We start from the raw sequence: 14,169 nt of genomic DNA on the forward strand, positions 1-14,169 counted from the left end.
TATTACATGGAGAGAGGTGTGGCCACAGGAAGGCCAGATCCTGTTGCCTTGATCTAAGGGTAGTAGTGATTTTAATAGTCTTTTAATAAATCTACTAGATTTAGTTGCCTCCAAGTTTATTCCTTCCTTCTGTTGTATAGCCAGAAGGATTTCTCTAAACCAAAATCATTATCACATCCCTGCCTGAAACTTTTTAGTGCTTCACATTTTCGTTGAGATAAAGGCTAAACTCCTGACGTGGCTTTTTGAAGATCCTTTGTGCCCTGTTCTGGTCATTGCTTACTTTTGCTATTATTGAGCTCTGTTGTTGCCCTGCCAAATAAGTACTCTTTTCTACCTATACAACTTTGCACAGGCTGTAGGTCTGTCCTACTCCCCTCTCCTCATGAGCAATCTCTAGTATATTTACCAAACTCCTACTAATCGTTTAATGCTCAGTGATTAGTGCACATTTTTTATAGCACTTGTTGCATTATGTAATATTTGCCTTTCTGTAAGCCATGCCCTCTGCCTCCAAAGGCAAGGGCTAATTTGATTCAGCATGCTGTTTCTTGTACTGATAGTGCGTGGTACACAATAAGTGCTTAATAAATGTGTGTTGAATGAAGACTGTAATTAGTGGAACACTTTAAATGTGAATTTCTCTAGAGAACTATGTTTGCAGAAAACTCCTGCATAACCAAGGTGATTGAGGAATGGAGTATTTCAATTATTGATTATGCTACATAACAGTGAATTTCAAATGATCAATTTTAGATAATTTTAATACAGAACAAAATGGATTAATACAGAATTTATCTGTATTAATTCATAAGATGCTTCAGCATGATCATTCTGAATTGTGTGGCTTTTTTAGAGCTATGGCTGAGGAAGCTGTGAGGATCAAGTGTTACCTGTAGTGTTGCTTTTTCACAAGCTGGGCCTTGTTTTATCAGTTGAATCTCTAACATATTTACTGAGTGTTTTGTCTACCTAAAAAGTATACTATAAAATTAACACTAGGTAAAAGGGATTCAAAATTGCATTATTATCAAATATAGTTTTAAAAATGCTCAGAAGACAGGCAAGCAACGTACCTTAAGGTGTATGCACAATCTCAATTCACCAGAAAGCTTAGTACATTCAGGCTGTGCCTTTTGGATGACAATCCTTGATGAGTCCAAGTGAAGTCTTATGAACTGAGCTAAGCAGTTACTTTGATGGTAATCTCTGGCCATAACTATTTCAAGTGCTTGATCCCCACCCCAGTTATATATTTATTCTTCTCTTACATAGGAAGGTAGTGTGAGTGATTGCTGCTCATTTGTGTGTTAATGTAATGGTTCTTTTCTCTCACTCACCCAAAAATAATGTTGCCAGTTATTAGTTGCAAAACTCAGAAATTACTTTTATGCATTTGGCCCTCCATTTTCACATCTTTGAACGTGGTTTTGAGCAGAGACCTGTTTGGAACTCGGGGAACACGCTCTTATTTGCACAAACGGTCTGAAAACCTTCATGGTAGCTGAGCTCTGACCTCCTACATTGCTGTGCCATGTTCTCTTGTTAAACCTAGAAATCTTCCTTCAAAGCTTGATCCCTTTTAAAGCAAGAATTTGGAATATCAAGCAGATGTATATATATTTTTAATGACATTCAGAAAAATGTACTGTAAATGTAACTATTATTTAGATGCTGTATTTTTCAATTGGCTCATCTCTACTTGAGTCCTTTTAATCAGTTTCCCAGCCTGTCCCTTCAGCTGCATAATAATGCAGTATTTGTAGCATAATTATTTTATGAAAGTGAATCATCTTAAGTACAAGAACTGATTGACCTACGGGTTAACTACAGAATCTTACATGAAAGAAAGGGCAATTTAAAGGATTAAGTAATTTTTAAGAATGTGAATATTGGGGTCATCAGTGATAGAAACAACGTACTGCTTGATATGATAAAATATTCAGCAACTCACTAACCCAGCTGTCCTGTTTAAATAATCTATGAACAAACAGAATAAAAATAATTCTTGCTGCCGTGCACTAAACCAGTATCTACTGAGGTTTTAGTTTGGGAAATATGTCAAAAAACTTGTCTTTGATTTGAGCATTTTTATGTTAAGAAGCTGATTGATTCTATTAAATACAGAATGGAAACATCTATGTCTTTGTAGTATGACTTTAACATAATTATTAATTGAGTACAAGAATGTGATTGCTTGCTAAGGCATAGTTTTTTGTATTAGTCAAGTTATGAGTAAGAAAGGCTTTCAGTCTCTGTCTTAAGACAAGCAGTATTCAGTGTCCCAGGTTTTACTCATGGTTCCATCACTAACTGGCTAGCTAACTTTGGTGCCTTGGGTTTTCTCATGAGTCAAATTAACTACCTCATAGTGAAGATCAACTGGATCTTGTATGTGAAAGTCCTCTATAAAATGTATGCCACATTTAGTAGTTAAGCAAGATTTTAGCCCCTTTTCTGCCTGCTTTTTAACTTTGGGCTGGTCACTTAACCTCTCTGAGCTTTTATTTCTTCATAGGTAAAACAGAGGAGTTTGGCCTGTAGTATATTCAACGGGAGGAGTACTATTTACATTGTATTTATTGCTTATAACCTATAATTTATTATTTTCTCTCTCTCTTTTTTTAACATGTGTTTGCCCCTATTCCTTTAATGGATATTGTGATTACCGTGTAAGACTGGATTCCATTAATCTTCACCTATTACGTTTCATTTAATCTTCCTCTCAATCTTGTGAAAGGAGTTGGTATTATCCTCATTTTACTGATGAGGAAAACTGAGGTTCAATTTAGTGTTAGAGGTAGGATTCTAGATGCCAGTGTTCTTTTTTTTAAAATAGCATGTGGCTTGAAGACACATTGCCACATACCTCATCTAAAGCAAGCTTTTGATCTCCATTATTTTTCTATTCTTTTGTCCCAAAATGAATAGAGCCTTACCAAAATGCTTTTGTAGAGAAATGTGTCTATTCAATAGCAGTAAGCATGGTTCGGGAATTTTTACATTATAGACCATTACAAAAAATCTTGTTGGCATTATGCAGCAGTGCTGTATATCCGTGAATCTTTCAGTGCTGGAAAATATAGTTTGTCCTTCAAATAAGATGAGTTCTATTTTAATAGATGTGTTTTATTTTTAAAATATAGCATTGTTTAATGTTATAGATGCTTTTAAACTCAAAGACTTATTTTGTGCTTACCAGTACTTACTAATTTTTTTTTTTTTTAAATCCTAATTTGTGATTCTAGGAAAAGCATTACCCATGACAAACTTTTCAAAAATTTCTGTTCTAGGCAGGTATTATTTTATGGTATCCATTGTTTATATTTAAATTTTAAAAAGAGATCTATCTCTGGACTATCTGGAATAAGTAGATCTGGCAGGGATTAGGACAAGCATGTCCAGAAACATTCATTTCCGTCTAGAGTTCATTTATGATTTCTGTGTTTTAACATGCCAGCCTTAGATATTGATCTTACTTAGAACATTATTGCTCTTAGAGTGACTGAAACACTGGTTCTGCTAAGACTGTGATGCTGATCCTTTCTGATTCAGAAACCTCTGCCCTTGGGACATTCCTTAACTCATGTTTCTTTTTTTTTCTATTGACAGTTTCCTGGTGGTCATTACTAGTCCAAAAGCGAGTTCCCATGAATAGCTCATTGGTCACAGTTTTATTTTTATCTTCCCAACTGATGACTTCGAAATGGCTGTGGCATTTTGAAGGAGACCTTATCTGCTGTCATTCTTAACCCTATTCATGAAACTCCAGCCACATAGACCTTCTTTTCTGTTCTGTAAAGTCATTCTAGCTTCAGGGACTTCTACTACTTGTAGCTCTGTGGGAATCGTTTTCCCCCAGACTGTTGCTTGGCTGTATCCTTCTTGTCATTTTTAAGTCTCAGCTTTAAATGTTCCTTCTTCAAAGAGGTTTTCCTTGACAACTCACTATAAATTAGTGCTTCTCCAACACTATCAAATGGCCATATTTTATTTTCTTCTTAACACCTAATGACTAACTGATAGTTATTTATTTCTTGTTTATCTCCTCTGTTGGGGACATAGACATTCTGTTTTGTTTAATGCTGTATCCCCAGCACTTAGAACAATGTCTGCCATAGTAGGCATTCCAGTTAATATTTGTTGAATGACGAAAAGAATGCTTTTTCTATTGGCTGCTTATAAAATTCTTTTTTTTAAAGCTTTTTCTTTTCTTTATTTCTTTATTTTCTGGTAATCAGGAAGGTACAATGAGTGTTTTTGCAATAAATGTTTATGTACTTTTGACGTTTTTCTCTTCCTTTGCTGTTCTGTTCCCTAGTTAAATTCTTTCAGAGGAAAGGGGAAAGCCTTCTAATTTTCAAACTCCTGAGATATGACTATTTCGATTTACCTACTGCTTGCCAGGTGGATGTCTGAGCTGGTGCAGCCTAGTCACAAAAGCAATTAACAGGTAGGAAAATTGGCTCCTAACAGCTGCTTCAGTCCTGCTTGAGTTGGTCTCTCCCCCAAGGGACTGTCACTGTCAACCTAGCAAAATGAAATTGCCTTCCCATAAACATTTTTTTCGAGGATTATAGAACAGAAACAAATTCTTGGTTTATAAAATGAGTTAAAATGTGTCAAAAGAATAAAACAGAATAATGATCTGCTGCTGCAATTTGAATTATGAGGCACGGCAGCAACGTTTATTTTTAGAAGAGTTGACATTGAAACTGTAGAACTTTTAGTTCTATTGAAATGACTTTATTTTGCCAAAAGGGTAGATTTAATAACTTATTTATTGGTGTTGGTGAGGAAAATGACAGTTCTATAAAATATAATTTTTGACCCTCAACGCTTTGGTTTGTGACATAGTTTTTGAGTCCTTGCTCCTTCACTTAACTCTATGGAAAGCGGCAGGTTTTGGAAAGAATGCAACTTGATTTACATTCCATTTTATTCCCCTACTGTTAATTCATTCAGTATGGATTCCATTTGATCATGATAGATCATAACCATTGTTATGTGCTATAACCAATGTATGCATTTAAAAATGGATTTAAATGGGTTTTATATTAACAGTATGCCAGTTCTGGGTTTTATATTGACATATGCCTCAATGTTAGCAAACATGGCATTGGTTTCTCTTGATTCTTTTTTTTTAAAAAATAAATTTATTTATTTATTTTTGGCTGTGTTGGGTCTTCATTGCTGTGCGCAGGCTTTCTCTGGTTTCTGTGAGCGGGGGCTACTCTTCATTGCGGTGTACGGGCTTCTCATTGTGGTGGCTTCTGTTGTTGTGGAGCACGGGCTCTGGGCATGTGGGCTTCATTAGTTGTGGCACGCGGGCTCAGTAGTTGTGGCACGCCAGCTCTAGAGCACAGGCTCAGTAGTTGTGGTGCACGGGCTTAGTTGCTCTGTGGCATGTGGGATCTTCCCGGACCAGGGCTCGAACCCATGTCCACTGCATTGGCAGGTGGATTCTTTTTTTTTTTTTTTTTTTTGCGGTACGCGGGCCTCTCACCGCTGTGGCCTCTCCCGCTGTGGAGCACAGGCTCCGGACGCGCAGGCCCAGCGGCCCTGGCTCACGGACCCAGCCGCTCCACGGCATGCGGGATCCTCCCGGACCGGGGCACGAACCCGCGTCCCCTGCATTGGCAGGCGGACTCTCAACCACTGCGCCACCAGGGAAGCCCGGCAGGTGGATTCTTAACCACTGTGCCACCAGGGAAGCCCTCTTTTGATTCTTTTTGATAACTTTTATTTGATGTGATTTCCAATCTGAGCTAGTTGTGAAATGTGCTCCCCTTGAAAGTTGCCTTCTAGTCAGTACTCCCTTCCTTTCATCCCTTTTGTATCACTGGCCTCTTAGGAAGCTAAAAGAGTTTGTGTCATTAAACTGTGCTTTAATATTTTGTCAAAAAATTAAGAGAAGATTCTTGCACAGTGAGGATATTAACTTAGTTTTTGGATGAATGAGATGTGCTTTTGTTATGCTAATATGGCAATTCATGGTGTTCCTCTAGGTAACTTCAGGATGGGGCCTGGTCACCAGAAACACCAACCACATGATTAGAGGGTTGGGACTTTGGGCCAGTCTGACTTCTGGGGAGGTAGAGAAGGTTTGGAGATTGAGTTTAATCATGTGGCCAGTGATTTAGTCAATTATGCCTATGTAATGAAACCCTAATAAAAACTCTGGACACCAAAGCTCAGTGGCGTTTTTTGATTGGTTAAGATATTGATGTGTTGGGAGGATGATGCACCCTCACTCATGGGGAGAGGGCATGGAAGCCCTTCATTCAGGACCATCTCAGACCTTGCAATATGTGTATCCTTTATAATAAAACTATAATCATAAGTATAATGCTTTTCTGAGTTATGGGAGTTGTCCTAGCAAGTTATCAAACTGAAGTGATCATAGAAATCTCTGAATTTGTGGCCAGTTAATTAGAAATGCAGGTGGCCTGGAGATCCCTGAAGTGTGGCTGGCATCTAAAGTAAGTGCAGTCTTGTTTGGGATAATGCCCTTTGGTTTGTGGGTTCTAGACTAACTCTGAGTGGTTAGTGCTAAAACTGAATTGCAGTACACTCATTTAAGGTTGAAGCAGAATAGTGGTACATTTGTTACCATTAATGAACCAATATTGATATATTATATGAACTAAAGCCCAAAGTTTGCATTAGGGTTCACTCTTTATGTTGTACACCTTCATGGGTTTTGACAAATTCATAATGTCCTAGGTCTACCATTATAGTATCATACAGAATAGTTTTACTGCCCAGTAAATCCTCTGTGTTCTACCTGTTCATCCCTCCCTCTCTTGCCCCCAGACTGCTGATACAGCCACTCATCGTTTTACTGTTTCTATAGTTTTGCCTTTTTCAGACTGTCATATAGTTAAAACCATATAATATAGTCTTTTCACACTGGCTTCTTTCACATAGCAATATACCTTTAGGTATATAAGCAATATACCTTTAGGAACCTTAAGTTTCCTCCATGTCTTTTTGTGACTTGATAACTCGTTTATTTTCATTGCTGAATAATACTTCATTGTGTGCATTTACCATAGTTTATCCATTTACCAATTGAAGGATATCTTGATTTCTTCCAGGTTTTTGCAATTATGAATAAAGCTGCTATAAACATTCATGTGCAGATTTTTTTGTGGACATTGGTTCTCAAATCAGACTGCAATTGCTAGATCATATAATAAGACTCAGTTTAGCTTTGTAAGAAATTGCCAAACTGTTTTCCAAAGTGATTGTACCATTTTGCATACTTACCAGCAATGAATGAGAGTTCCTGTTGCTCCACATCCTTGTCAGCATTTGGTGTTGTCAGTGTTTTGAATTTTAGCCATTCTAATAGGTGTATCGTGTAGTATCTCATTGTTTTAATTTGCAATTCCCTAATGGCCTATGATGTTGAGCATCTTTACATGTGTTTATTTTTTCACATGTATATCTTTTTTGGTTAGGTGTCTTTAGGTCTTTTGTTTACTTTTTATTTATTTATTTATTTTTTTGTTGTGCCACGTAGCATGCAGGATCTTAGTTCCCTGACCAGAGATTAAACCCTTGCCCCCTCCATTGGGAGCACAGAGTCTTAACCACTGGACCACCAGGGAAGTCCCATCTCCTTTTTTTTTTTTTTTTTTGGCTTTGTTGGGTTCTCGTTACTGCCTGCAGGCTTTCTCTAGTTGTGGCAAGCAGGGGCTGCTCTTCATTGCGGTGTGCAGGCTTCTCATTGAGGTATCTTCTCTTGTTGCGGAGTGCAGGTTCTAGGCATGCGGGCTTCAGTAGTTGCAGCACATGGGCTTCAGTAGTTGTGGTGCGCAGGCTCAGTAGTTGTGGCTCGCAGGCTCAGTAGTTGCAGCTCACGGGCTCTAGAGTACAGGCTCAGTAGTTGTGGCACATGGGCTCAGTTGCTCCGTGGCATGTGGGATCTTCCAGGGCTCGAACCCATGTCCTCTGCATTGGCAGGCGGATTCTTATCCATTGCACCACCAGGGAAGTCCCCCATCTACTTTTTTTTTAAATGCTCATCTATTTATTTTTTATTTTTTTAAACATCTGTATTGGAGTATAATTGCTTTACAATGGTGTGTTAGTTTCTGCTTTATAACAAAGTGAATCAGTTATACATATACATATGTTCCCATATCTCTTCCCTCTTGCGTCTCCCTCCCTCCCACCCTCCCTATCCCACCCCTCTAGGTGGTCACAAAGCATGGAGCTGATCTCCCTGTGCTATGAGGCTGCTTTCCACTAGCTATCTATTTTACGTTTGGTAGTGTATATGTGTCCATGCCACTCTATCACTTTGTCACAGCTTACCGTTCCCCCTCCCCATATCTTCAAGTCCATTCTCTAGTAGGTCTGTGTCTTTATTCCTATCTTACCCCTAGGTTCTTCATGACATTTTTTTTTTCTTAGATTCCATATATATGTGTTAGCATACGGTATTTGTCTTTCTTTTTCTGACTTACTTCACTCTTTATTTATTTATTTTTGGCTGTGTTGGGTCTTCATTTCTGTGCGAGGTCTTTCTCTAGTTGCGGCAAGCGGGGGCCACTCTTCATCGCAGTGCGTGGGCCTCTCACTATCGCGGCCTCTCGTGTTGCAGAGCACGGGCTCCAGATGCGCAGGCTCAGTAGTTGTGGCTCACGGGCCTAGTTGCTCCGTGGCATGTGGGATCTTCCCAGACCAGGGCTCGAACCTGTGTTCCCTGCATTGGCAGGCAGATTCCCAACCACTGTGCCACCAGGGAAGCCCCCCCACCATCTACTTTTAATCATGTTTTTGTTTTCTTATTGTTGAGTTTGAGTTCTTTGTATATTTTGGGTAACACTCCTTTATCAGATTTACTTTTGCTAATATTTCTCCCAGTGCGTGACTTGTCTTTTCATTAACTATGTCTTTCACAGAACAGAAGTTTTTAATTTTAATGAAGTCCAACTTATAGGTTTCTTTATTACTTGGATCATGCTTTTGGTGTAGTATCTAAAAAGTCATCATTAGGGACTTCCCTTGTGGTCCAGTGCTTAGGACTTCGCCTTCCAGTGCAGGGGATGCAAGTTTAATCCCTGGTCAGGGAGGTAAGATCCCACAAGATCCCACATGCCTCACGGCCAAAAAACCAAAACATAAAGCAGAAGCAATATTGTAACAAATTGCATAAAGACTTTAAAAATGGTCCACATCAAAAAATCTTTAAAAAAAAAAAAAGTCATCATCAAAGCCAAGGTCACTTAGATTTTTTTCCTGTTATTTTCCAGAATTTTAGTTTTGTGTTTTACATTTAGCTTTGTGATCTATTTTGAGTTAATTTTGTGTGTTTTGTTTTCTTTTTTAAAAATTATAAGATATTTGAAGCATGCAGATCCATATTAAGACTAACATATTGACCAATATATAAAGTGCCTACCAAAAATATATTACCAGTTTATCTTATAAATACACAGATTATAAAATCAAGGTAGTTGAGACCCCTGTGCATCCCTCCCAGTCTCATCCCTCTCCCTGTCTCAGAAGTAATCAGTTTTATGAATTTGCTGTTTTTCAAACCTATGCATGTTTTTATAGTTTACTAAATATTTGTGTATCATATTATATGGTGCTTTTATAAGTTTCAAAATTTCACATTAACAACATTATGGAGATTTCCCTGGTGGTGCAGTGAATAAGACTCCACGCTTCCAATGCAGTGGGCCTGGGTTCGATCCCTGTTGAGGGAACTAGATCCCACATGCGTGCTGCAACTAGGAGTTTGCATGCCACAACTAAGGAGCCCTGGAGCCACAACTAAGGAGCCCGCCTGCCACAAGTAAGACCTGGTGCAACCAAATAAGTAAATAAATATTTTTTAAAAACCCAACATTGTGTATGTTACACCTATTTCAGCAACTTATTTCAAACTCTGCATTGTTTTTGCGATTTAGGGGATTTTTTTTTTTTTTTTTTTTTACCGTAGGAAAGAATGTTTCTTTAATTAGTGAGCAATTTAATGTTAAATAATTAATTTATTAGCAGTTGTATTTTATCTTGGTTTCCTATATTAGTATAGACAGACTAGTTCTGACCTGTGGATTAAATTTTTCAACCCTCAAACATTGTATTTAAACTTTATTATAGGATGTGGTTTTTAGAGGTGTACTGAAGTGATTCTAAAAAGCTATTTTTTGTTTTACGAATTTTTTTTTTTTTTTTTTTTTTGGTGTGTGTGTGGGAGGTTTTTAGAATGCAAACACAAGTGACATTAGATCAGTGATATGGTGTTCCACAGCTACCCTGTTAAGGATACTCAACAGAAGCCAGAAAGACTTAATTATTTAAAGCGTGCTTCTAGTTGGAGAGCCTACCTTTTATAGATTTCTTTCTGGGGGCTCTTTTTAAGCTGTGGGTTTTCTTTACTATAATCATCAGTTTCTGAAAGAGAGCACCATTTCTAGGATAAATCAGAAGATCCCTACAATTCAAGGTGGAGGTAAAGCTGTAGCTTCCTCTCTCAGCTTTAGGAAGGTTACTTGATTTTGCTTGGTGTAGTAGGTAGGGTTGAAGCTAACTATTTATGCTGATGTATGCAGCAAGTTTCATCCAGTCAAAGCAGAAGCTGTCAGGTCTTTGTAGAATTTTCTGTGACCTAAATTAAATCTGCATCACACAGGATTGCAGTCTTTAGAGAAGGCTACTCCCTTTGTCTGTTGTATTAATTGTGCATTTGTTGATTTGATTATTGTTGCTCATTTTACATCCTTTGGTGTATAGTTTGGGTTCAGTAGCAAAAAAAGCTTGAAATTTCTACTGTTTTGTACACTTGAAAAATAATGACCTCCCTCTTCCCCCAGATCATTTATTATAGATTTCAGAAAGCTGTGTAATGGCACATCCAATTCAGATTATTTTGCTAACGACATCCTGAAGAACCTATTATATTGTAAAGCATCACTGGCAGATTCAGTTGTAATTTAATGAGAATAGACCAATATGCCAAGGGAAGTGATTTTTTAAGTTCTTGCTCTTCCTGCTCAGCTGTGTTGTGTGAAATGCTAAAATAGTTTCTTCCTCTTTGTCCATTTCAAGGATGAAATGTGTTCCAGATTTTTTCTCCCCACCCTTTCTGTTTAAGACTGTGTTTGTATCAGTGCTATACTAATAAAGGGGTACTGAACAGTGACTTTCTTCCTACTTAATTTTCTAAAGTTCATTTTCTACATGATGCCATGGTTTTAGATGTTATTTCATTCACAGGAATTGGTCCGTGGTATAAACATTTTGTAACATGATTTCTATGACAAGTGTGTAAATTAAAAATTGAGTTTGTGTAGATTCTCTGTGCCAGGTTATAGTGTATCCCCTGTTTGGGATTTTATCTTCAGGGTCTTTATATGGCAGGTGTTGTACTCAGATTAATCTCAGGATGTTATAGACCTATTAATTTCAGACAAATCATCAAATTCTCTGTTTGGTCAGTTTGGTCATATGGTTGCTTTAGATTATGGATTATAATCTTAATGATCATACTTTCTTGATTTAAAAAAATCAATATTTACTGAATTTTTCTCTCAAATATGTAAAATATTCCTGGCTCCTTTAAAAATAAATGATATTAATTTTGTCTTAGCATACTTAGAACAGTTTTTTGTTTAAGTAGAGCTCTTACGAATATATTGTCCCAGGTGAGTTTATTTGGATTTCCTTTTCTCCCCTACCTATTTCCCAAACTTTAGGAGAAGAGTCATGCTTCTCACTTTTGGCATCCCAAGGGCTAGACCCATGTCTTGATTGGTTATTTTGTTGTTATTTTTATCCCACTCATTTCCCTGTTTCTACTCATTTTGCTTCCTCCCATAAGCACCCACTCTAATCTAGTTAGTATACATCTTTATTTTATTTATTTATTTATTTTTTTTGCGGTATGCAGGCCTCTCACTGTTGTGGCCTCTCCCATTGTGGAGCACAGGCTCCGGACGTGCAGGCTCCGGACACACAGGCTCAGCGGCCATGGCTCACGGGCCCAGCCACTCTGTGGCATGTGGGATCCTCCTGGACCGGGACACGAACCCGTGTCCCCTGCATCAGCAGGTGGACTCTCAACCACTGCGCCACCAGGGAAGCCCTATTTTATTTTTTAAAATATTTATTTGTTTATTTGGTTGCTCTGGGTCTTAATTGCGGCTTGCCAGCTCCTTAGTTGTGGCATACAGCCTCCTTAGTTGTGGCATGTGAACTCTTAGTTGTGGCATGCATGTGGGATCTAGTTCCCTGACCAGGGATCGAACCCAGGCCGCCTGCATTGGGAGTGTAGAGGCTTATCCACTGTGCCACCAGGGAAATCCCTAATATACGTCTTTAGATCTTTCTATATCTTTGGAAAATACATAGTGTTTTCTGTGTATAGTTTGTAATTTTCATAAATGGCATTGACTGTACATCTTACTTTATTCTTTTTAAAAAAATTCAGCCCTGCATTTAAATGATTTATCCTGTGGCTGTATGTAATTCTGGTTCCTTACTTCTGACTGTTGTATTCTATGTTCATACTCTTATCCATGCATGCTACGTATCCATCTTACCTATACTCCCCTACTGATGTTTATGTTCCATAAACAATGCTACAGTAATAATCTTTGTTTTATTTTATGGAGATATATACTGAAGAGTGGGATTGGTGGGTTTTTGGGTTTCCATTATTAAGTTTGCTAAGTATTACCAGATTGCTCTGTAGAAAGACTAGACAGTTTATACTCCTTTGAGCTGTGCATGAGGGCTCACAGACCATTTTCCATGTAAGCAATGTGGCCACCTAACTGGCCTGAGGAGTTGCTTTTATGGGCATGATTTGTAAGCTCCCAATTTATTTGTCTATGAATAAGATAAAACCAAAACAGGTTGCTATCAGTCCTCCACTGAGAAGGGACTCATGAGTGGAAAAGCTGCCATTGTTCCTAGTAAACTTCTCTGTAAAGGGAGATTTTTGATGAGAGACTGTGAAGGTGAGCCCTCATTACCAAATACCTTGGCCTACCAGCCATGTGGAGTTTAGCTCAGCAAGCTGTGCATGGTTAGATTCTTTGTGTCAAGCATGGTTTTTGTCATACAGATGTGGATGAAGCAGACCCTCTGCTCCTGAAGCTCTTTGGTTGTAGGGCAAGTGGATGCAGTACTGTGTGGTTATCTCTTTTTTCAGGAGACTTCTTTGCTTCATCTGTGAGAAGTTATATCTGATCATGCAGTCTTTCATGCAGCCCTCCTTGGTCACTGTTAATTCTTTCTACTTTGCTTTCTGGGATCTCACCAGTTATCATCGTACCTGACCTGGTAAAAGACCCCTTAGGAAGGGGTGTTATTTGTGTGGCATTTGTATCCTGAAGTGTGATGATTGGGGTGTGAGGGATGGCATGTTGGTAAGTCCCTTTGAATTGGTGAAATGGAAATCAGAAAATATTATCTAGAAGCATGGATTAATTAAAAGTATATTATTGTATAGTGGCAAGAATACAGATAATAGTGTTGGTCAAAATAGCAGACAAAACACACCTTCCAATCTTTACACTCTAAGTTCCCATTGAAAACACCAATAGATGAATAGATGGATGGCGAAATACCTGCATATGTGTAGGAAACTAAAGCTTGATGCCACTCACATGCCAAAAAGCCCAGAATAATTTTTGTTAAGCAGCATTGTTGATGAATGAAAGAAGTAATTGATGGAGTACACCTGAGGAGAACCTTCCTGAGAGAGAACTCCTCATTTGGGAGGGGCCAAGTCTATAAGAATGGTCCTACAAGGCACAACACTTAAATTTCTCTCTGGTCTCTTGGACCAGAAGTATTGATACTTTGTAAACAGTGTTCATAGATCCAGAGTTTGTCTCTAGTACCTCCCTAAAAGGAGCCTGTCCATATAAGTGGTCTAGTCACTAAGTTCCCAGCTACCAGCACCACCGTTTCCAACCTCCATTCTGGTTGCTGGATCTCCCACCTATCAATCTAGTGAGGTTTTTGTTCTCAGAAACATTGTCATTAAAAGGTGTGAAAGCTGAATATCAGTTGTGAGAAGGGAGCAATCTGAAAGGATTCTGAGGGATGAAAACTATAGTGACCAAGTTAAAATCTGCTATGGATGCAGTAGATAACAAATTAGACACTACAGAAAGACAAACTTGTGAAATGTTTTCC

The 14,169-nt window shown here is 38.3% G+C and overlaps 1 protein-coding gene across 13 annotated transcripts in view; it reads left to right on the top strand.

Moving 5' to 3' along the window:
• Positions 1-14,169, top strand: part of PEAK1 (pseudopodium enriched atypical kinase 1) — a 295,050-nt gene that overhangs the window by 68,724 nt on the left and 212,157 nt on the right. The window contains exon 1 of one of the 13 annotated variants that reach the window (XM_027123699.1): positions 12,813-13,394. The exons of the other annotated variants lie outside the window; for them this stretch is intronic. The gene's annotated coding sequence lies outside the window, so the exon portion shown is untranslated. Of the gene's footprint in view, positions 1-12,812; positions 13,395-14,169 lie in introns of those variants that run through there. 13 annotated transcript variants of the gene reach the window in all.

The sequence above is a fragment of the Aethalodelphis obliquidens genome, unplaced genomic scaffold (assembly GCF_003676395.1).
Source record: "Aethalodelphis obliquidens isolate GAN/ISIS:26980383/991018 unplaced genomic scaffold, ASM367639v1 scaffold26, whole genome shotgun sequence".
Taxonomy (NCBI): domain Eukaryota; kingdom Metazoa; phylum Chordata; class Mammalia; order Artiodactyla; family Delphinidae; genus Aethalodelphis; species Aethalodelphis obliquidens.